The sequence below is a fragment of the Rhinopithecus roxellana genome, chromosome 1, assembly GCF_007565055.1.
Source record: "Rhinopithecus roxellana isolate Shanxi Qingling chromosome 1, ASM756505v1, whole genome shotgun sequence".
NCBI lineage: Eukaryota > Metazoa > Chordata > Mammalia > Primates > Cercopithecidae > Rhinopithecus > Rhinopithecus roxellana.
Window position 1 is genome coordinate 89906054 of NC_044549.1, and position 23886 is coordinate 89929939.

Sequence of the window (23886 nt, forward strand, 5' to 3'; positions counted from 1 at the left end):
CCCAACAATCCCATTCCTCAGAGAAGTGAAAATTTAAGTTCACGCAAACACCTGTACGTGAATGTTTCTAGCAGCTCTATTCATACTCACCAAAGCCTAGAAATATCCTTCAACAGGGTAAGTAAATTTTGGTATATTCACACCATGGAATATGACTCAGCAACAAAAAAGACCTAACTATTCATACATACAACATAGACATGTCCCGAAGGCATTCCCTGAGTGAAAAAAAAAGATAGTTACAAAGACTACATAGTGTATGATTCCATCTATATGTCCAAAATATGACATTATTGGAAAAAAAGAAAATTATTGTGATAGAGAACACATTCATAGTTGCCAGAGGTAGAAAGAGGGGGGTGCTGACTATAGGGGGACGGTAAAAGGAGTTTTGGGGTGGAATGAAACTGTTCTCTATCTTGACTGTGGTGGTCATTACATGAATCTATGTATGTGTGCAATTTTATGGAACTATACACCAAAAAAAGCTAATTTTACTGTGTATTACTTTTCAAAATAAAATTAAAGGAAGACTTCACTTAAATTTGGAAAATACTATGTTAAAGTGAAATAAGATTCTTTACCACATGACATATCAGAGCCTTGAATATACCAATTGGTATCTGTGATTCTCAAAGACTGGCAGGGAATATGCAGCATTTCTCTAATTTATTTGACAAGGAACTCTTCTTTCTCAGAACATCTCAAGGGCCTAGAGTTTTCTAAACTCACTCTGGAAGATTCAGGTCCAGTAGCAGGTATGAGCTGGTGCCTTGATCTCTGGGATCCAGGGAAAACTAAAATGGTAGGCTGCGAATCAGATACTACTTAACAATGCAGTCTCTGTGCCCTAAACAAATCCTGGGATGAGAAGGTATAGATAATAAAGAGTAATGAACAGTTCTGGTTTTCTTCTTTATTAAATTTTATAAATAATGTATCTAACTACAAATACAAATGTCTCTCTCCGTCTATCTAACACACACACACACACACACACACACACACACACACACACACTTATTCATACATGCATATGCACTGAAAAAAGGTTTAAACTATGATAAAAGAAAAACTTCAGCTGAATTAAATTTAAAAGAGTTTAATTGAGCAATGAATGACTTGCGAATTGGGCAGCACCCAGAATCACAGCAGATTCACGGAGATTCCGGGGTGCCTCATGGTCAGAACAAATTTATAGACCAAAAAGGTAAAGTGATGTATAGGAATCAGAAGTGAGGTACAGAAACAGTGAGACTGGTTACAGTTCAGAGTTTGTTTTATTTGAATGGAGTCTGAACATTCAGCAGTCTATGAGTGGTTGAAGTATGGCCACTGGGATTGGCCAACACTCAACTATTGTTACAGGCGCATACTACTAAGTTAGGTTTTCAATTTTGTCTGACTATTAAGGTAGGTTAGAGTTCATCCACAAGGACTCAAACATAGAAGTACAGAGTCCTTCTAAGGCCACATTCAGTTTGCTTTAACAATTCCCCCCTTTTGGTCATTTTCTCAATTTTGAGAAAATGACCAAAACCTCAGTCATTGATACTACTATCACTAATATAAATGTATTTATGTGGTTTTGAAACCCACTGGGAAACAGTAGAGCAGTGGGTTTTTCAAGGAGAGAATACAGACTGAGTAGAAGGTACCTCCCTATGCTGGAACATCCTGTTTACAGGAAAAAGACAAAACCTGATCTCTTGTAGGATCTGTTTCCTTAAAGCCTTAGTTTGATTATGCCACATTTAGCACGAGTGACTCCATTTTAGTTTGGTTTGGTTTGTCAGGGCCTAGCGCAAGAGCTCAGTGCAAAATAATGGCCTCCCATAATTTTGTTTAAAAAAATTCCCCCTTTTGGGCCAGGCACGGTGGTTCATGCCTGTAATCCCAGCACTTTGGGAGGCCAAGGTGGGTGGATCACAAGGTCAGAAGATCAAGACCATCCTGGCTAACGTGGTGAAACTCCGTCTCTACTAAAAATACCAAAAATTAACTGGGGGAGGTGGCGGGCGCCTGTAATCCCAGCTACTCGGGAGGCTGAGGCAGGAGAATGGCGTGAACCCGGGAGGTGGAGCTTGCAGTGAGCGGAGATCGCGCCACAGCACTCCAGCCTGGGCGACAGAGCCAGACTCTGTCTCCAAAAAAAAAGAAAAGAAAAGAATTTAAGGTCTCCAAAATAAATTGAACAATTTTCAAAAGTCAAAGAATTTATGATCTTAAGGCATTTAAAAAACCTAGTATCTGACCTGCATAATTTAGATAAAATGTCTTTATTTTATTGATAATCTTTAAAGCTGTTTTTATTTCCCAAAGATTACTAAAGTTACATGAACTAAAGGCATTACAGTTATTTTGCTTTCAAAATACTTGATTTAAGCACTTATGTTTGTTTAAGCCAATTAATTATTTTATATATACACACAACGCATATGTAATTACACACAGAGACAGAAGATTACTACAGTAGTTGTAAGATTTTTCATTTGCCACATTTTAAGTTTCTTAATTGGTTATTGGCTTTATGGTGGAGTCCTTGGAAGAAGAGGGCCAGGATAGGGGTCTCTAGTGCCTCCTGTTTTTCCCAAGGAGTCCAGGCTGTTAGAGCTTGAATATCCATTTTTAATTAAGCTGACTTTTAACCATAGCACTTTTAAATAAAGTCCTTTTAAAACTTCTTATTACCCAATTTTAGCCAGGCCAAACAGCTGGTATTTCTGGCTTCTGAACTTTACCAAAGGTAACCTCCCAGGTGCTCAGAGAAAGGAAAATTTAAAATAGTCTATGGAAGAAAAGAGAATAGACAAGGTCATGCAGATGTTAAACCAGAAAGGACTTACTTCCCAACCAGGGGCTCAAACCCCATTCACCAGTGTGAAGGAGCAGAACCTTAGCTACCGAGCTACAGCATGGGGCAGTCGCTATGGCTCTTCCCAGAGGGAATCTAGGGTAGTTAATTTTGAACTTGCAAAGGCTTTTAACTACTCAAGATAATTTTTAGAGCTAACTATGACATAAACCCTAAAATTCCTGTTCTCTGGAAGGCAGAGACCAAGAGAAAGTACTGCCACATGCTTACAAGGTGAAGCTCCCAAGGACATAAAACAAGATGGAGACCCCATCCAGTTTTTTGTTTGTTTGTTTCAGGGACCTGCAGCAAAGTTTGTTACGGACCAGCTTGTTGGGCCATCTTGATCAGCTAGCTTATGGGGTCCTAAGCCCACGTTTTATCCTAAGGTTCCCCTCGACAGAGAAAAATGAATTCACAGCACAAAATACATTGGCTTAAGACTAGCCTCAGAATTCTTTTTTTCATTAATTAAAACTTTACAAAGGAGATAAACAGTGATTTTTACCACTTATTCAACCATTTGCACAGAGAGAGAGAAGCCAGAAAATCTGACTGGTAAGAAATTCTTACCCTTTTGCCAGCATGCCAGACTTCTGGGTTCCCTTTCCCTGAGGGGCCCCAGTGACCCAGCTTGCTGTACCATCGCACTGAGGGCCAAGCCACATCATAAAGGAAAATGATCTTTTCTTGTTCTGGCCATAGCAAAATATGTGTGATAAAACATAGACATTAGCCACTCTGCTTAGCACCCAATATCAAACCAGCAAGGCTTAAATTTGCCCTCAGATGGGCCCCTCATCTTTAATCCAACTTCTGACTAGAAATTTCAACATATGGTCTCTGGTTAAGATGGTCACCCTGAATAACAGAAAAGATAGGAAAGGAAAAGAAGAAAAAAGCAAGTATTGCCTGTGGCAGAGTGTGGAAAGTGAAGAGCTCAGGGAGGCCAGAGCAAGACCCATTCATTTCAGCAACACTGAAAAGTTCAGGTGGCCACGTGTTAGCAGCAGTCCCATCAGCTCTCAAGTTTCCCCTTTTTTGGGTGGGAGGAAAAAGCTCCCCATGTCCCACGATCCTGTATATGCCTAATCCTGTCACCCACAGCCATCAGCAAAGACTGCAAGGCAGATTATTCCAAAGAGAAGAGCAGTTGACATTCCACAGTGCCAAACCCATTCTTAGCCAAAAGGGACTTTACCAAAAGCCCTCATTTTTAAATGTACTTCAATGCATTATTGTTCATTCGGGATGTTCCACTGCAACTTATCTTTAGTAAGATTTTGCCATTTCGGTAAGACCTCGCTGCCTCCCAGGCCTAATGTATAAGCCAGAAGGAACTCAGTTTTCCAGAAATTAAGGATCCCATTTTTACCTAAAATATTGACTTTACTCAGATTTTCTTAGATAACTTAGCCAATGATTTTTCCTACCTAAGTGTGTAAGAAAAATGAAACAAAGGGGTAGAACACAAAAATCCCTGTGAATTTCCAAAAGCCAAATTTCATAACCCCTGCAATATTACTGCTTACTACCAGTTCCTTTCTAACCCAGTCAGATATGAGCGTCCTCTAACTTGCATCCAAGCCAGTTAATTCGCAGATCAAATCCGTTCCTGGACCCAGTCCAGTTTCTGTTGTGACTCCAAACCCAGTTTGATCAGAAATTTGCTCAAAGAAACTCGGAGAGCTTAAAACACAAATCCATGGAGCTCCAAAATCCGAGAGGGAGCCTACCCACGATCCCCAGCCACTCTGAGAGATCAATGGACACAAGTGGGTCCTAGAGGTACTTTGCATGTTCACTCAGTGCTCCTGGGGGTCACTAGAAGCTCCACTTCAGATCCCACTTCTGACATCATCTGATAAAAGAAAAACTTCAGCCAAATTAAATTTAAAGGAGTTTAATTGAGCAATGAATGATTTGTGAATCAGGCAGCCCCCAGAATCACAGTGGACTCACAGAGACTCCATGGGTGGCTTGTGGTCAGAACAAATTTATAGATAAAAAAGGCAAAGTGACGTACAGGAAACAGAAGTGAGGTACAGAAACAGTGAGATTGGTTATAGTTCAGCATTTGCCTTATTTGAATGGAGTTTGAACATTCAGCAGTCAATGAGTGGTTAAGTTATGGCTGCTGGGATTGGCCAACACTCAGCTATTGTTACAGGCACATACTACTAAGTTAGGTTTTCAATTTTGTCTGACTATTAAGCTAGGTTACGGTTCATCCAAAAGGACTCAAATATAGAAGTACAGAGTCCTTCTCAGACTACATTTAGTTTGTTTTAACAACTATAAATGGATTTCACCAAAAGATTGATAGTAACTAAATCTGGGCAGTAAGATATTGAGTAACTTGAAATTAGCTTTTTTCCCTCTTTCTGCTTTTCCATATTTTCCAATTTTTCTGCAAGGAATGTGGATTGCTTATAAAACAAACACACACAAATAGCTAAGAATTTAAAATAAGAAAATTTAAAAGTAAAATTAGCTATCATTCATTTGAATACCTACCAAATGCCAGGAACTGCGAAGCACTTTCTACACATTCTCTCTCTTATTTAATCCTCACAATTTATGTAAGAGGCACTATTACTATTCCTACTTTAAAGATGAAGAGATGAAGCTTGGAGCCATATGATGGGGACTGACTTTGGAACGCAATTATATATGCATGCACGCACAGAACCAGCTACCCTCATAAATACTAGACTCAGCTGAATTGGCTGGCTCAGATGGCAACTATGTGAGACTCAAAACCCATATATGACCACCCACCCCAGCCACATATATCCTAATAATTCTCTCCTAGATAATTAGTCATATGGTAGACTAAAAAAACTTGGCCACAAGGTTTTGGAGCTCCTTCTTTCAAGAGGTATATTCCCCATTCCTCAAATCTGAGTTGGCCTCGAGACTTGCTTTGACTGACAGAACATGGCAGAAATGACATTGCATAAGTTGTAGAGGACTTGCAGATTTCACTCTCATTATTCTCAGAAGCCCCTGCCCAAGACCACCATGGTGTGAACAAGCCCAAAATGAAATACCACATGGAGAGAGGCCTAGACATTCCTGTTATACCAAACGAACCCAGCCCCTAACCAACAACAATTCCAAATGAATGAACCCATATAATTGAGCCCAGACAAAATTAGCAGAAAAACTACCCAGAAACCCCATAAAATAGTGGAAAGTAGCCAGGCACGGTGGCTCACGTCTGTGATCCCAGCACTTTGGGAGGCCAAGGCGGGTGGATCACCTGAGGCCGAGATGGTGAAACCCCGTCTCTACTAAAAATACAAAAATTAGCCAGACGCGGTGGTGGGCGCCTGTAATCCCAGCTACTTGGGAGGCTGAGGCAGGAGAATCGCTTGAACCCAGGCGGCAGAGGTTGCAGTAAGCTGACATCGCGCCACTGCACTCTAGCTGGGTGACAGAGCAAGACTCTATCTCAAAAAATATATATATAGTGAAAAGTAATACACTGCTGTTAATTAAGCCACTAAATTGTGGGATTATTTGTTATAGAGCAATAGCTAATTGATACAACTTGAATTTACAAAATGAAAGAAGATCTCAAGTCACTGAGGTGCCTATGCTGGGCCAATGCTATTAAGAAATATTAAAGTTATTCAATGTGGTACAAGCCCTTTCATTGAGGTTATTACTATTATTATTATTTTGAGATGGAATCTCACTCTGTCACACAGGCTGGAGTGCAGTGGTGGCATCCTGGCTCACTGCAAACTCGCCTCCCAGGTTCAAACAATTCTCGTGCCTCAGCCTCCCGAGTAGCTGGGATTACAGATGTGCACCACCACACCTAACTAATTTTTGTATTTTTAGTAGTGATAGGGTTTCACCATGTTGGCCAAGCTGATCTTGAACTCCTAACCTCAAGTGATCCACCTGCCTTGGCCTTCCAAAGTGCTGGGATTGCAGGCATGAGCCACTGCCCCCAGCCTCAGTGAGGTTATCTTGTATCTCCTCTCCTAGTATACAGATCAAGCCCAAATTCCATGGTTAGAGAGTGATTATAGGTTTCACACTGCCTTCCAAATAGACCAAAGGTTTCTTCTTCTCAAAACACAACTATGTGCAACTGAACAGATACTGATGAGACAGTGCAGAAGATTATGCAAAAAAAAGAATGTCAAGAGAGTTTTTTCTATATAAAAGCAAGGAACTGTTTGCATAGAAAAATGTGTGCTGAAACCAATTAATTTTTTTCCTTTGCTTTTAAAAACACATTAGGATTTTCTTCCAAGCTTTACTGACTCATGAAACATATTAACTGTGGCAGGCTGAGTTTCAATTAAAGACAGAAGGCAAGGGTCATTTACCTACAACTAAACGCTTCTTCAATAACAACAGATTCGTGAGCAAATGGAACTTGCTGCAAGGAGAATATGACAATTTGTTCCCGTAGCTGTCATTTTTATTCAGACTCAAGTGGCTCCACATTAGAAAATCATATTAGCTTAAAACATGATATGGAACCCACTATACCAAGAGATGTTTCTTGCATATAGGTAATTCCTTACCAACATTCACAACCACAATGGCAGGGGAAAAAATTACCCTAGCTTCTTGACAGAATGACTCAGCACATTTTAGTTTTAGAAAGACCAGAATATTATCAAAGATTAATCAAATTATTAAATTGAAATTATAGTCTACTTTTTAAAGCTTGTTATTACCCTTGGAAAGGAAGAATGCAAACAATGATAAAGCCATCAGACTCCCTGGTATAAAGCTATGTAACTTGTTAAAAGTAACTACACCCAAAAAATGCTGTAGTGGTGTTTAGGGTTGGATGCTGAGAATCCTTTTCAAGAGAAAGTATCTCACAGGAAAAAGAATTCAGATGGTATCTTAGGGCTCCTTCACAGCAGGTCACTTTGCATTCCCTACTCCCTTTAAAATGCTATCAACATTACACCCTCTCAGCCTTTCCTTCCTCTCGATTTCTCATATTTCTTGGTCTGTTCCCTTTGTTGATTTCAATCACTTGGCCCCTTCTAATTCCTCCTTGTCTTGAGCCTTACTCCTCTCCTTTCTGCCTTACCTGATACACAAAAAGCAAAACTGCTCCTCACGTAACAGTCCTGCATTTCTCCAGTGGTGGCACAAAGAAACAATTCTCTCTTCAGACAGGGTTGGGTTACCTAGCAATTTCCCATGTCTTTCTTTTCTCAAAGATTTCTCTCTCTCCCTTTCTTTCTTTCTCCCGCTTTCTCTCCATTTCTCTCTCTCTGTAAGCATCTGATCTATAATAAAAGAATGAGGGTACATTTGGTAGACTTAATTATAAGCAATTTTAAACATTTCCCTAGAATGGTACTCAACATAATTTCTAACATATATAAGTGAAAATTAAATTCAAATCAACAATTACTGAGTGTCTCCCACCTGCTATGCCTCATACTGGGATAAAACTTGGGCTTTGTCTTCAAGAAGAAAACATAGCAGAAATGGTAAAGAAATGCAAGGAATAGCAATCACCTCACAAACATCCCTTTAGCATCACCAACTGCAAAGAAATTCTCAGGATACTGAGCCTCTGTTTCCTCATATTTTAATATTTTAATATTAATATTAATACCATTTAACATGATATCAACACTAATACTTCACAGGATGATTGCTGTAAGAGTCAAACTAGAATGTGTGTGTGAATGTTGATTTATTTTGTTTTTGCAACTTCCTGTGAATCTATAATTATTTCAAAATAAAGCTTTTTTAAAAAACTTAAACAAGAATGTGATTGAATATACCTTGCAACTGTGTAATTCAATTTCAATTCTATTCAATTAACATTTATTCAGCCAGGTCCTGTGCTAGAGAGATTGGAAATAAACAGGAAATCCATGATTCCTGAAACTAGAGCACCCAAGGGCTGAGGCAGTAGAAAGACACATGAAAAATATAATACAGTGTGATATGTGTTGTACTAGTGTAGCAGGACAAGCCACGGACAAAACCCCTCAGACACCGAGATAGTGAAGGGAATGGCTTTAATCAGCTGGGAGCATCGGCAGGCTAGCATCTTAAAATCTGAGCTCTTTAAGTGCTCAACTTCTGTCCCTTTTAAGGGCTCACGACTCTAAAGGGGTCCACGCGAGAGGGCCGTGATAGATTGAGTAAGCCAGGGGGTACATGACAGGGGCTGCAAGCACCAGTGGTCACAGTGAAACAGAACAGAATGGGAGGTTTCACAACGTCTTTCCATACAATGTCTGGAATCTATAGGTAACATCAGTTGCTAGGTTAGGGGTCGAATTTTAACTACCAGGCTTAGGTCAGGCAGTCCCAGGCCTGGTTTCGGGTCTGGTTCCTAGGCACCAGGCTATCTGCCTTTAGTTTTGTTTCTCTTTCCTTTTCTGAGCATAAAACAATATAAAACAATATGAGAGGGTCTCTCTCTCTCTTCCCTCATTTCCCCCCTTTGAGACTCTCACTTTTTATTTAGTGGGAGTTCTCGCTCTTATTTTCGCTACTTATGTCTTCTTGTGCAATAGACTGATAGTGATTCATATAGTACACTTGTGTTGACGCATTCTCGTGAACTGAGGTAGCGATGAGGCTTTTTATCATTTGAAGAAGTACAGGTAGCAAACAAGGGAGCAGTAAGCAGGTTTCTATTACTATTATAATTGCTATTATAAGAGTTTTAAATCCTCCTGGTGCTGGGAACCACCTTCTAAACATGGCTTCAGGGTCGAATCCATGCTACACTTGTACAGACCCATGTGCCAGTTTTGTCATATTTCTAACTATGTCTTTAACTACTTGCCTTTGATTATCTATGTGTAAACAGTAATTAGTAAAGTTAAATTTCTTATAGACCTCTCTTTCAGCTGCTAGCAAGTAGTTGAGAGCCAATCTATTTTGATAGATAGCATTTCTTATCTGAGTTTCTTGCCGGGCTAGAATAGTCAAGGCTTGACCGGTTTTATTAGTGATGATTTCTAAAACAGCTTGCAATCGTGTGATTCAGTTGAGCATGTAAATGGGGGTCCGGTATCCCCATGAGCCATCTTGTGCCTAAGTGGCAGGCCTATAATATTGTATGATTTTTTTAGGAGGCCATTCATCATCTTTTTAATTACCTATGGCTACATTTTGCTTTTCACGGGAAGCACAGACAGGGAAGCCCAGGAGTTCACCTGTTTTTATGGGCAGTAGGAAGACAGATGGTTTAATAGTGCAAATAACACAACTACCTGTCCACTGGTCAGGCAGCTTAGCATAGGCTCTATGTCTACATATCCAGTATAGCCCAGTGGGGGCCATCCAGTCCAGGTCGGATTCTGGGTGGGCCCAAACAGTCTGCAACTTTGGAAATTTACTGAATGGATTTGTATCTGTATGGTTTGAACTCCACCATGTAACTGTTTTTGTAGTACCATTATACCATTTTTGCCCTAGCCAACTAAGTCATCCTACAGAATGAGTGAATTCTTTCCTTTTACACAGATAATGTTTAAACTATTCCAGAATATAATATTGTCCAATAATTGAGACTTTTAGAACCTAGAAATGATCAGGGTGATTCTTTAGGGCCAGGAATTCATCAGGAACTGGGTCTGTAGGCACTAATTCTCAGGCTTCTTATGGCCACTGATCTCCTATTACAGTTCTTCCACACACATAACATTTAGAGACTGGGCTACACACCTTGGATAGAATAGCATTACACAAACAAGTTTCTTTCAGAGTCCTGGTATGCTTATAATAACCATAAAATAATAGGACTGTAGCAATCTAGCAGAAAGAGCCTAGAAGCTGAGAGCCCCGCTAGGAAGCTACTTTAGCAATCTAGGTCTGAAGTGATAGAGGCTTGCACTTGGGTGGGAATGGGGCAGAAAAGGAACATGATGATCCATTTTATGGAAAAGTGTGTGCATATTTAGATTCTTTTTCTTTTTTTTTTTTTTTTTGGAGACAGAGTGTCGCTCTGTTGCCCAGGCTGGGGTGCAGTGGCCGGATCTCAGCTCACTGCAAGCTCCGCCTCCCGGGTTTAGGCCATTCTCCTGCCTCAGCCTCCCGAGTAGCTGGGACTACAGGTGCCCGCCACCTCACCTGGCTAGTTTTTTGGATTTTTTAGTAGAGACGGGGTTTCACCGTGTTAGCCAGGATGGTCTCGATCTCCTGACCTCGTGATCCGCCCGTCTTGGCCTCCCAAAGTGCTGGGATTACAGGCCTGAGCCACCGCACCCGGCCGTAGATTCTAAATTAAAAATAGTAGTAGAAAACTCCAAAGTTTGGAGATTGGTAGGTGAAAGACTAAATAGCCACCGAAGGAAAGGCTGATTCAGGGGCAAAATGTGATGTGTTCAGTTATTGATATGTTGGCTTTAGAATCACGGTAGAAAGAGGTCTGTAAGAAATACCTAGTCATTTTTGGAATTATGAGGCTTGTGTGAAAGACATCAAAATTATAGACCAATTTGGAAATCACGAGAACTGGGATGGAAACTAAGTCATAAGATTAAATTCTTACTCTCCTCCCCATTTCCTTCAGCCAGACCAATCCCTTCTCTTCGCAAGTGGCTTCATTTTCAGGGGCATGCTTCCTCAATCAGCCTCCGGTTCCCACAAAGAAGCACTTTTAGTTATAGTCATTCCTGAATGCAGCTCTGCGCTCTATAGTGGTAACCATGCACCATCAGCAGGGAGTTTACAAAAATAAGCCCTGGAAGGAGTTCCTTAGATATACAAGGAAAATTAACTTTGGAATGTTACCACATTTACGGAACACAAGTCAACTATAGACAGAAATATTCTGCTCTCCTTATTACACGCCAAACCATTGGCACGTACCCTCTACTGCAGAGTCTCAATATTATATAATCCCAAAGCTGAAGGTATCCATACACAGTAGGTTTTAGACAAATTTCATAAGCTAAAAAACATGCACTCTTCTGGAAGCTTGTACTTATGAAAATATGTTTCCACACTGTCAATCAATTCTGCAAGGACTTACAAAGAGTCTTCTGTGTACTTAGCCCTGAAATGACCCACAGTCTTTCCCCTTCTCCTCCACACTGGACCTCTGGAGTTGCACAGTCCCACATTTGAATCCTAACTGTCAGCCCTATGGGCCATATGATTCTGAACAGGTTACTTAACTGCCCTGGGCCTTGGTTTTCTCACCTACAAAAATACAATAAAAATACTTTATTCATTTGTTTATGCATTCATGCATGCATTCATTCAGCAAATACTTTTCAGCTCCCACTTACGACTATACCAAGTCTTAGGCACTCTCACAGTGGCAAAAGAAACAAGCATGGTCCCTAAAGGCTGGGAGATTAAATCTTACTGGGTTTTTAAAAAAATCAAATAAAGTAATGTATGCAAATTACAACATCCAGTGGTTCGTTCATAAAAGGCACTCAATAAACACTAGTTCCTTTCTTTCCTATAGATCAGAGGACACAAAATCAAGTGCCTATGGTGGCCAACATAAACATGTGCAGCAGTGGCAATGTGATATGTGACTGTGGCAAAGTGATATGGAGAGCTCATGACTTCATTAAAGGGTAGAGACCCAGTTAGCATCGGCTGATTGTTTCCAGAAGCGGATGCAGATTAAGTGTTCTCCCAGTTTTAAAAAGAGAAGCAGGAAAATCCCTATATTTAAATGTTGACAACTAATTTCAAACCCTGGGTGGGCCAAATAAAATACATCTAACCTAGGGGCTGCCAGTTTGCAATCTCTAAACAAGCTAACCCCAAGAAGGCAAGGCACTTGGATAACTCCCAGTTTTCAGGACTCTCTGGAGCATGATGCAGGAAGACTAATGGACCCTCAGGTAAAATCCTTATTTCACTCCAGCTTGGTCTCAATCAATCGGCATAACTCTCTTCATTCTCTGCTGAAACAGGAACCTGGAGTGACAGGATCTTTATCACCAGAGGAAAGAAAAATCTCACCATGGGTCATCAGTTTGCATTATAGAAATGGATATAAGGGCTAGACAGGAGGAAACAGTGAAAAGGGACCCCAACAGAGAGCAGTGAAACACAAGCAGTTCAGGCACCAAATTGTGCTGATCGGATTTAAAGGTATCCACCACAGGGACAATCACAAATACACCAGGAAGATTCTGCCAGCACTTTCAGGTGATATTTTCTAGGGTGATATTCACTGGTTTTACTGCTTCCTTTGTCTCTGACTCATTCTTTCCAGTTCAATCTATTTTGTTTATAGATTTAATATCTGGCACTATTCCTCCAAAGAGCTCATGATTTCCCTCTGTGCTCTCTTCTCCTCCTGCTTCAGAGCAGGCCAGATGGAAAACCAAATAATAAACAGTGACAGATGTAAAAAGATACAGATATTTGTATTACTTTGGTTTAAGGCCCCAAATGAAGCTGGTCCAATAGACTATTAGAATGGAGCTGCCTCATCCCTTCCAGAAAAGTCTAAGCATTATTAACTCTGACATTCACCTGGCTTTACAAACCCCAGTAATTATAATTGTGCTAGAGACTCACATGCCCTCCTTTAATGTGTTTCTCTTGTTCAGCTATAGAAGGGTAACTGAGGATTCCATGAGTCAGAGATGACCCTGATAGACCTGAGTCATCCCAGAAGTCCATAATATGCCCTAGGAAAACCAACATCCAGTAGTTTTTTCACTTGCTGGGAAGATTTAAAAACAGTGAGTACCCAGTCCCATTTCTTGATGTACACAAGAGCCCTGTGGAAGAGATGTTGGACTCTGCCCACAATTGAGGTATACAACCCTGTATGATGGACTGGCAGTTCCTTTTAAAAAAGCCTACCCTGGACTATTAGAAGAGACAACAGGTCCACTAAAAGAAAATCACCATGAATGAAGGAGTCTGGCATCCTGGCTGCTATAACGAAATGCCATAGACTAAGTAGCTTAAGCAACAGAAATTTATTTTCTCACAATTCCAGCGGCTGGAAGTCCAAGATCAGGGAGCCAGTACGGTTGGGTTTTGGTGAGGGCCTTCTTCCTGGCTTGCAGAAAGTGTGCTCACATAGCAGATTGAGACAGAGAGAGAGAATGGGAATCTTCCTCTTCTTATAAAACCAGAGTCCTGTGTGATTAGGACACCACCCTTAATACCTCATATAACCCTAATTACTTCCTAAACACCCTTGCTCCAGATACAGTCACACAGCAGGTTAGGGCTTCAGCATATGAATTTGAGGAGGGGAGGGAAACACAATTCAGTCCATAGCAGTGGGCTAGAGAGAGCAGCACAATGTGGACACTGAAGGTTCCCAGAACAGTTGCCTGATTACCCCCCAATTCAGTAGGATTTTCTTCCCTATCCTCCACACTCAAGTGCTCCTTTGTTCTGGGAAAGAGGAGCTTAAAGCATGAAGAAGAGAATGTGTCCTTAGGGCTCAAGAGCTCAGCTATAGGAGCCTTCCCTGAAATAAATACCCAGGAGAAGGAAAATGTTTTCCAGCTGCTTACAGCTGTGGAAGGATACTGGAGATTGGTATTCTGGGGGGAAAGTGTTGGGAAAAGAGGTCAGCAGCAACACAGGCTATGCTGTGGTCCCTACCTGAGAAGGGTGCAGGTCAGCACCCAAAGGAGGCTGGTAGACAACTTGGTCAACAACTTGGGCCACTGATTGCTATGTTTGTTTGTTTGTTTGTTTGTTTGTTTGTCTGCGTTATAGAGATGGGGTTTCACCACGTTGGCCAGGCTGGTCATGAACTCCTGACCTCAAGCAATCCACCCACCTCGGCCTCCCAAAGTGTTGAGATTACAGGTGTGAGCCACCGCGCCAGGCCTGGACCACTGATTTCTATACTGACTAGGCTTTCTGGTAGACATGGATTGAAGCATGGCTGTAAATGTCACATTTGTCTTCATCAGTGGGTAAGGCCAAGAGATATTTGTGCTACCGGCATTCTCCTAACACTCTACAGATCACCAACTCATAGAATCATCTTATCCCAAACTGCTAGAGAATCTAGATACAGGCTTTACTAACACTTTGCTGACAACAGTAATTTTTGCTGAAGTTTCAATTAAAAGTCAAATAGGAAAGCTAAAAATCAGGCCAGGGGTGATGGCTCACACCTGTAATCCCAGCACTTCAGGAGGCCGAGGCGGGTGAATCACCTGAGGTCAGGAGTTAGAGACCAGTCTGGCCAACATGGCAAAAGCCCATCTCTACTAAAAATACAAAAATTACCTGGGCATAGTGGCGCATGCCTGTAGTCCCAGCTAATCAGGAGGCTGAGGCAGAAGAATCGCTTGAACCCGGGAGGCAGAGGTTGCAGTGAGCTGAGATTGCGCCATTGTACTCCAGCCTGAGAGACAAAGCGAGACTCCATCTCAAAAAAAAAAAAAAAAAAAAAAGCAAAAAATCACTTTGATTTTATTTCATGAGAATGAAAATGACTTTCATGGGAATCTGAGCTTGGTGGTACTCTACACATATGGCTGCAAATAGCCTGTACCTTGCCAAATGTCACAGAAGCTTTTCAGTACTTGTATTTCTTGACTTCTCTGGCAGCTGCTATTGTTGACAATTTCTTCCCTGATATTCTCTCTTCTTTTGACTTCTTCCTCTGGTCTCTCTGACCATCTTGGTATACCATAGGAGGCCCTGATGCCGGTGAAGAGGCAGTAAGAAAAGAAAACACGGCCGGGCGCGGTGGCTCAAGCCTGTAATCCCAGCACTTTGGGAGGCCGAGACGGGCGGATCACGAGGTCAGGAGATCGAGACCATCCTGGCTAACACGGTGAAACCCCGTCTCTACTAAAAATACAAAAAACTATCCGGGCAAGGTGGCGGGCGCCTGTAGTCCCAGCTACTCGGGAGGCTGAGGCAGGAGAATGGCGTAAACCCAGGAGGCGGAGCTTGCAGTGAGCTGAGATCCGGCCACTGCACTCCAGCCTGGGCGACACAGCGAGACTCCGTCTCAAAAAAAAAAAAAAAAGAAAAGAAAACACAGGAACATGTGCCTATGGCACAGCAAGGAATAAAGTGGCCTTCAGTGCCTTAACTTAGACTCTTGAGGGCTCTCCCCACCTGACAAACAGTGAATTGAAGATCAGACTTGAGAAAGGCTGCACTGACCCTTGAACTTTGGTTACGACTCCATGAGGAGGCAGAAGAACCTCCAGACTGTACTCATTCGCTTTTATTATTCTCATTTTCTGTGCCTGTTGTGCCGATTACTTGCAGGTTTCATAGCAAGCTGAAATGAAAGCAACCTCGAACTTGTCCAACTGGTCATTCTTGCCAGGCTTTCAACCCAGATTAGCCCATTCTGGGCTGTTCAGGCACACTACACCTCTTCGGTCTTCTCAGTGGACTCCTTGTGCCCCGGCATCCTCTACTCAGCTCTTAGTACATCTCCCACAAGCCCTTCAAACTGCACACATGCAAAATTGAATTTTTTATCTTCTTCCACAGTCTGATCCTTCTCTCATATTCTCCTTTTTGCTCAACTGTATGTCCATTAATGTAGCTAAACAAGCTAGAAAGCCAAAACCCTGAGTTTCTTCAAATACATATCTGAAGATACTTTAAGGATATGGAAAAATCATGCTGGCTCTTTTGAAAGACCAATTTTATTACTGACTTGAAGGTGTGGTATGTGTTTACAGTTCTCATAGGACTGTTGAATATGTCTTAAGTCAGCTTTTCCTTCTCCATCCACACCATGACCTTGGTTCTTACTTACATTGCCATTTTCCTGAACCACTACAACAATCTCTCATCCAGTCTCTCTCATTCATTCTTATAAACGCTGCCAAAGTAATCTTTCCTGTTTCAAGTATTTGTAAATACTTTTTTCTTTTTTACAGAAGTCATACATGTTTATTGTAGACATTTCAGAAAAATCCTTAATAGTACAAAAAGACAATTACTAGTAGCATTGTATTATATATACTTCTAGCCATTTTCTATGAATAGGCATACATCTTTATATACAAAAGGTTATACTATGCATACTCTTAAATGCTCTACTTTTTTTTTTTTATTTTTTGAGACAGGGTCTTTCTCTGCCACCCAGGCTAGAGTGCAGAGACATAATAATGGCTCACTGCAGCCTTGACCTCCCAGTCTCAAGCCATCCTCTGACCTCAGCCTCCTGAGGAGCTAAGACTACAGGTGCACAGTACCATGCCCAGCTACTTTTTGTATTTTTTGTAGGGACAAAAAATTTTGTCTCATTGCCCAGGCTGGCCTCAAACTTCTAATCTGCCTAAAGTTCTGGGATTACAGGCATGAGCCACCACATACAGCTTGCCCTACTTTTAAAAATTACAATTAAAAATTAGTCTCGGGAACAATTTTTCTGTATCAGTAAGTCTCATTATCATCTTTATAATGAAAACAGCCTAGCACAGTGGCTTACACCTGTAATCCCAGCACTTTGGGAGGCCAAGACGGGCAGATCACCTGAGGTCAGGAGTTGGAGACCAGCCTGGCCAACATAGTGAAAGCCAATCTCTACTAAAAATATGAAAATTGGTTGGGCACGGTGACTCACGCCTCGTAATCCCAGAACTTTGGGAGGCCGAGGCGGGCAGATCACCTGAGGTCAGGAGTTCAAGAACAGCCTGGTCAACATGGTGAAAACCCATCTCTACTAAAAATACAAAAATTAGCCAGGCGTTGTGGCGGGTGCCTGTAATTCCAGATACTCAGGAGGCTGAGGCAGGGGAATCGCTTGAACCCGGGAGGCAGAGGTTGCAATGAGCTGAGATTGTGCCACCGGACTCTAGCCTGGGCAACAGAGTGAGACTCCTTCTCAAAAAAAAATAAAATAAAATAAACAAAAATAAAAACAATACAAAAACTAGTCAGGCGTGATGGCAGGCGCCTGTACTCCCCAGTTACTCAGGAGGCTGAGGCAGGAGAATCGCTTGAACCCAGGAGGCGGAGGTTGCAGTGAGCCGAGATCACACCACTGCACTCCAGCCTAGGTAACAGAGTGAGACTCTCTCCCAAAAACAAAGAAGAAAGAAAAGAAAGAAAAGAAAGAAAAAGAAAGAAAGAAAGAAAGAAAGAGAAAGAAAGAAAGAAAGAAAGAAAGAAAGAAAGAAAGAAAGAAAGAAAGAAAGAAAGAAAGAAAGAAAGAAAGAAAGAAAAAGAAAAGAGAGAGAAAGAGAAAGAAGGAAGGAAGGACGGGAGGGAGGGAGGGAACGAAAGAAAGAGAGTGAGAGAGAGAGAGAGAAAGAAGGAAGGAAGGAAGGAAGGAAGGAAGGAAGGAAGGAAGGAAGGAAGGAAGGAAGGAAGGAAGGAAGGAAGGAAGGAAGGAAGGAAGGAAGGAAGGAAGGAAGGAAAGAAAGAAAGAAAGAAAGAAAGAAAGAAAGAAAGAAAGAAAGAAAGAAAGAAAGAAAACAAGGGATTTTATCCAATGGAAATAGCATCATTTGTTTAACCAATCCCCTACTACCTTTCTATATTTCCTAATATTAAAAAAAAAAATTGGCCAGGTGTGGTGGTTCATGCCTGTAATCCCAGCACTTTGGGAGGCCTAGACAGGCGGATCATGAGGTCAGGAGATCGAGACTATCCTGGCCAAAATGGTGAAAAACCCTGTCTCTACTAAATATACAAAAATTAGCCAGGTGTGGTGGCACGTGCCTGTAGTCCCAGCTACTCAGGAGGCTGAGGCAGGAGAATCGCTTGAACCTGGGAGGCAGAGGTTGCAGTGAGCTGAGATCGCACCACTGCACTCCAGCCTGGTGACAGAGCGAGACTCCATCTCAAAAAAAAAAAAAAAAAAAATTGTATATACATCTTTGTGCATATTCATAATTTTTTATTTAGGACTGAAATTGCCAAGCCAATGAGGATACATATTTGACTCTAAACCTGTTGCCAAATACTCTCCCAGAAAGGTCTTATCCAATACTTCTACCAGTAGAATGATCTTTTAATGTACAAGTCAGATTGTGACTCAAAGACTTGGAGAACAGTTGCAGGTTCAAGAACAGAAAAGCAGGCCAGGCATGATGGCTCATGCATGTAATCCCAGCAATTCAGGAGGCCCAGGCAGGAAGATTGCTTGAGGCCAGGAGTTTGAGACAAGCCTGGACAAAATAGGGAGACACCTGACCCTGCAAAAGTAAAAATAAAAATAAATAGCCAGGGGCAGTACTCCCAGCTACTCTGGAGGCTGAGGTGACGGGATTGCTTGAGCCCACCAGGAAGTCAAGGCTACAGTGAGTCATAAACGTGCCACTGCACTCCACCCTGGGTGACAGAGCAAGACCCCCATCTCAAAAAAAAAAAAAAAAAAAAAAAAAAAAGAGGCCAGGTGCGGTGGCTCATGCTTGTAATCCTAGCACTTTGGGAGGCTGAGGAAGGTGGATCACTTGAGGCCAGAAGTTTAAAACCAGCCTGGCCAACATGGTGAAACCCCGTCTCTACTAAAAATACAAAAAAATTAGCCGGGTGTGGTAGCAGGCACCTGTAATCCCAGCTACTTGGGAGGCTGAGGCAGGAGAATCCTGAACACAGGAAATGGAGGTTGCAGTAAGCCAAGACTGTGCCACTGCACTCCAGCCTGGGTGACAGAGCAAGACTCCATCTCAAAAAAAAAAAAAAAAAAAAAAGAGAGCGAGAACAGAAGACCAGAGAAGGCCCCAAAACAAGACTGTCATAGCCATCTAGGCCATAGTGCCTCCAAGCACAGTACGGCCCATTAGTCTTCTGGATGAACCAAGAAGAGATTTTAAAATCCAAGTTCTTTAATTCTTACAGCAAATGCCAGCCCAAGGACTTTCGTTTTTACATATGACTAAGTCCTTAATAGCTTCCTTTGTTCATTATTAATGGTAATTAAAATTTTATATTCACAAAAAAAGCGCAGTAGTGCCAATTATTGAAAACTTTGCTCTTCACAGAAAGTTTGGCAATGAGGCAAATTTCTTGGTGCACATATGAAAACACAGGTTGCTGGAATTCCCATGATATTCAAGGATTTTTTTTTTTAAGTATGTTAAAGTGTAATGTTTTTCTATTTTTAAATTTTTTAAATTTTTATATTTTTTAGAGATTGGGTCTTGCTCTGTCACCCAGGCTGGAGTGCAGTGGTGAAATCATAGCTCACTGTACCCTTGAACTACTGGGCTCAAGTGATCCTCCATCTCAGCCTCCCAAGTAGCTTGGACTATAGGCACTTGCCAGCATGCCAGGCTTGTTTTTCTATTTTTAATCATTTTGTTCATTAAACATGCTATGATGTTGCCATTTTGGGTTGTTATTTTGTTCCTCTTTCATTTTTTATTTCACCAAATTATTCCCCCACCAGAAGTGAATTTCAGGGAGGTATATCTTGGGGGTCTTTTGACCCAATTAAGTGAGCATGTTCAAGAACTGATGATCTAGATGCCTCCAAATCTCCCCACCCTGAGCCTAGTAAATCCTAGATTTACTACATTGGCTAACTCATAAGGAAAGCTGGTAAGTTACTGACTATAAGATGATCAGATGCTTGAAGGGAGGAATAAGAATAGAGCAACTAAAAGCAATTTTTTTCTTTTTCTTTTTTTTTTTTTTTTGAGACGAACTCTCACTCTTCTACCCTAGACTGGAGTACAGTGGTGCAATCTTGGCTCACTGCAACCTCTGCCTCCTGGGTTCAAGCGATTCTCCTGCCTCAGCCTCCCAAGTAGCTGGGATTACAGGCGCCTGCCACCACACCCAGCTAATTTTTTTGTATTTTTAGTAGAAACAGGGTTTCACCATGTTGGCCAGGCTAGTCTCGAACTCCTTACCTCAGGTGATCTGCCTGCCTTGGCCTCCCAAAGTGCTGGGATTATAGGCATGAGCCACTGTGCCCAGCCAACTAAAAGCATTTTGAGGAAAGATGACAAGGAGGCTCAAAGACTCACTCTCCTCTCAACTCTGTTGCTTTTCTTGTTTCTTTGTTTTCGAGACAGGGTATTGCTCTGCTGCCCAGGCAGGAGTGCAGTGGCATGATCACGGCTCACTGTAGCCTCAATTTTTCAGACTTAGGTGAGAGATTCAGCCTCCAAAGTTGCTGGGACCACAAGCATGCACCACCATGCCTGGCTGGTGAGTAGGCATACATCTATGTATAATTTTTTAAGTAATAATTTTTTTAAATTTGTAGAGACAGGGCCAACTCTCAGTTTTTGAAACACTAGTCTTACATTACAGAAGAATATATGCAGGACTCTGCTAAATATCAGTAGGGCTACGAGGTCTGAGCTACCAATGAGCCTAATCTAAGCATAAACAAGGCTGGTGAGAACTACAAAAACACTATTCTGTGCTCAGCCCAAGCTACTCAGCCACTGACCTGCAGATTCATACTCTTGATTAGAACATGAAAGACTGGCAGAAAAGAGGAGACAGATCTTCCTATATGAGTTACTATCCAAGGAAATGAAGACATCTGTACAACTGATTCTGGTGATAGGTTCAAAGCTTCTTATTTTCCCATCTAGCCCTAGGAAGTCATGCTTTTACAATGTATGGGATTTACCTTGACAAACAAAGCTTATAAAAGGATGTGGAAATCTGATTTCCACCAGCCCAGCTTGCATTTCAGCAGGGATTCTGTAATGTTACCAGCCTGAGAAAGAACTGACCTACTGAGTAGTACATTTCCATTCCCTTATGGAGGAAGAGAAGAGAAAATTGGCTAAATCAGTACTACTTGATTTTGCTCACATTTCTACTGCCAAAAGTAGCATGGTTACTCACCAACAGGCACTAAAACACCCACACGCTCACAGACATGTACCACCACGCATTTGTTAGGCTACAACCTAATGAGCTTGCCATTTTCAATCATCTAGGCTCCTCATTATTCGGTAGCACCAAAATTGGGTTCACCACAATAGTAGAATTTCATGTGCAGTACTAAGTCAGCTATGAATCACAAATAGTTACATTTCATCCAAGACAAAGCTCCAAAACCTTTTCTCTGCACATTGTCTGTGGTAGGTGAAATGACATCTATGAGGGTCCCTTGCACACCACAGTAAAGGTAGCAGAGGATATGCAATTACTAAGGAAGAGATAGAAGAAAGACACAAAGAGTGAAAAAAAGAGTGGAAAGAAAAGGGAGAAAGACTAAAAGTAATCAAAACATTTAAAAAGACAAATGTGCCTCCAGAAACTGCGAACCCCCGTCAGTGTCGCATCCCCAGCCCGCCACCAAGGCTGCCTACAAATTGGTGCTGATCCAGCACACGAGAGCGTATGGAAACTGGAAAACCACTTCAGCGGCTGGTACAACACTGACCTGAGCCCAGTGGGCCATGAGGAGGTGAAGTGCAACAGGCAGGCGCTGTGAGAAGCCGGCTGAGTTTGACATCTGCTTCATCTCAGTGCAGAAGAGAGTGATCCAGACCCTCTGGACAGTGCTAGATGTCATTGATCAGACGTGGCTGCCAGTAGTGAGAATTGGTGCCTCAATGAGCGGCACTATGGGTGTCTGACCGATCTCAATGAAGCAGAAACTGCTGCAAAGTATGGTGATGCCCAGATGAAGATCTGGAGGCACTCCTATGATGTCCCACCACCTCTGATGGAGCCCAACCATCCTTTCTACAACATCAGTAAGAATCACAGGTTTGCAGACCTCACTGAAGATCTGCTACCCTCCTGTGAAAGTCTGAAGGACACTATTGCCAGGGCTCTGCGCTTTTGGAATGAAGAAATAGTTCCCCAAATCAAGAAGGGGAAACAGGTACCAATTGCAGCCCATGCCAACAGCCCCCAGGGCATTGTCAAGCATCTGGAGGGCCTCTCTGAAGAGGCTATCATGGAGCTGAACCTGCCCACTGGTATTTCCATTATCTATGAATTGGACAAGAACTTGAAGCCCATCAAGCGCCTGCAGTTCCTGGGTAATGAAGAGACCATGCATAAAGCCATGGAAGCTGTGGCTGACCAGGGCAAGGCCAAGAAGTAAAGGCCAGCGGGCAGGCTACTGTCCCCAGGGGCACCCTGCCTGCCCATCGCATCGCTCTGCCCCTCCCTCCTGCACATGTCACACTGACCACATCTGTAGGCATCTTGAGCTGTAATTGCAGATGGGGACCAGTGGCTTCCATTTTCATTTTAGCCATTTTGTCTCCTGCACCCACTCCCTTCATACAATCTAGTCAGAACAGCACTTCTAGGGCATGGGGTCTCAGCCCAAGCTGTGGAAAAGCTCCTCTGTTCCAAGAGAGTCTAAAGGTAGTGACCTGGGTTTTTACAAGTGCTTTGTTTACTAAGGACTTGTGGGTAGGAACCACGCTAAGCCATCACCAATGAAGCAAGACAGCCTGTCTGCCCCCAGGAGCTAGTCCTGTGCTCTTACGTAGTTAAGCCACTGCCTGGGGGCTCCAGTCATTCCAGTGGAAGATGAATGTAACCTGCATGGTGATGTGACAACTGTTTCTTCCCTGACCCCAGAGAAGCTAGCTCTAGAAGGTTGGGATCAATCCTGAATTTAGTTTATGTGTTACATTTACTTTTATTTTTTAAAAAAGGTATAGTATATATAAATAATGCAAAACAATAACCCTTCTGGGATTTCTCTTGGCAGCTGAAATAGTCCTACATGTGGTCATCAGAAAATAAGCCATTCCTCACACCAATATGGGATAAGCTCCTTGACCTCTGAGGGTTAGAAGTGCTTCCTGCTGTGTGTTTTGGAATTCCTCCCCAGCCGTGTTTCGTGACAATGAAATGCCTCTTGGTCCTGTCCAAGTGTATCTTTCTCTGACTGATTTCTGAATCATGTTCTAGTTGCTTGGCCCTGACACATGGGTCCAGTGTTCATTTGAGCATAACAGTACTAAATCCTTTTTCCTGATCTGTATAATAAAGGAGTGATGTGCAAAAAAAAAAAATGAAAGAAAGAAAGACAAATGTGAATAATTTCATTTATTACAGCACTCAGTTGCCATAGGTTATATTTATTGAGTGTCATCTACTGTACGTCAGACACTGTCCTAAGTGCTTTATTTGCATAATTTAATTCAGTCAACACTTATTCATTGCACATCTTGGGTGTGCCAGGCACTTTTCTA

The 23886-nt window shown here is 42.0% G+C and overlaps 1 pseudogene; it reads left to right on the forward strand.

Annotated features, from left to right (window-relative positions):
• Window positions 1-22778, forward strand: part of LOC104667483 — a 41706-nt pseudogene extending 18928 nt beyond the window's left edge.
• Window positions 22779-23886: the final 1108 nt, after the last annotated feature.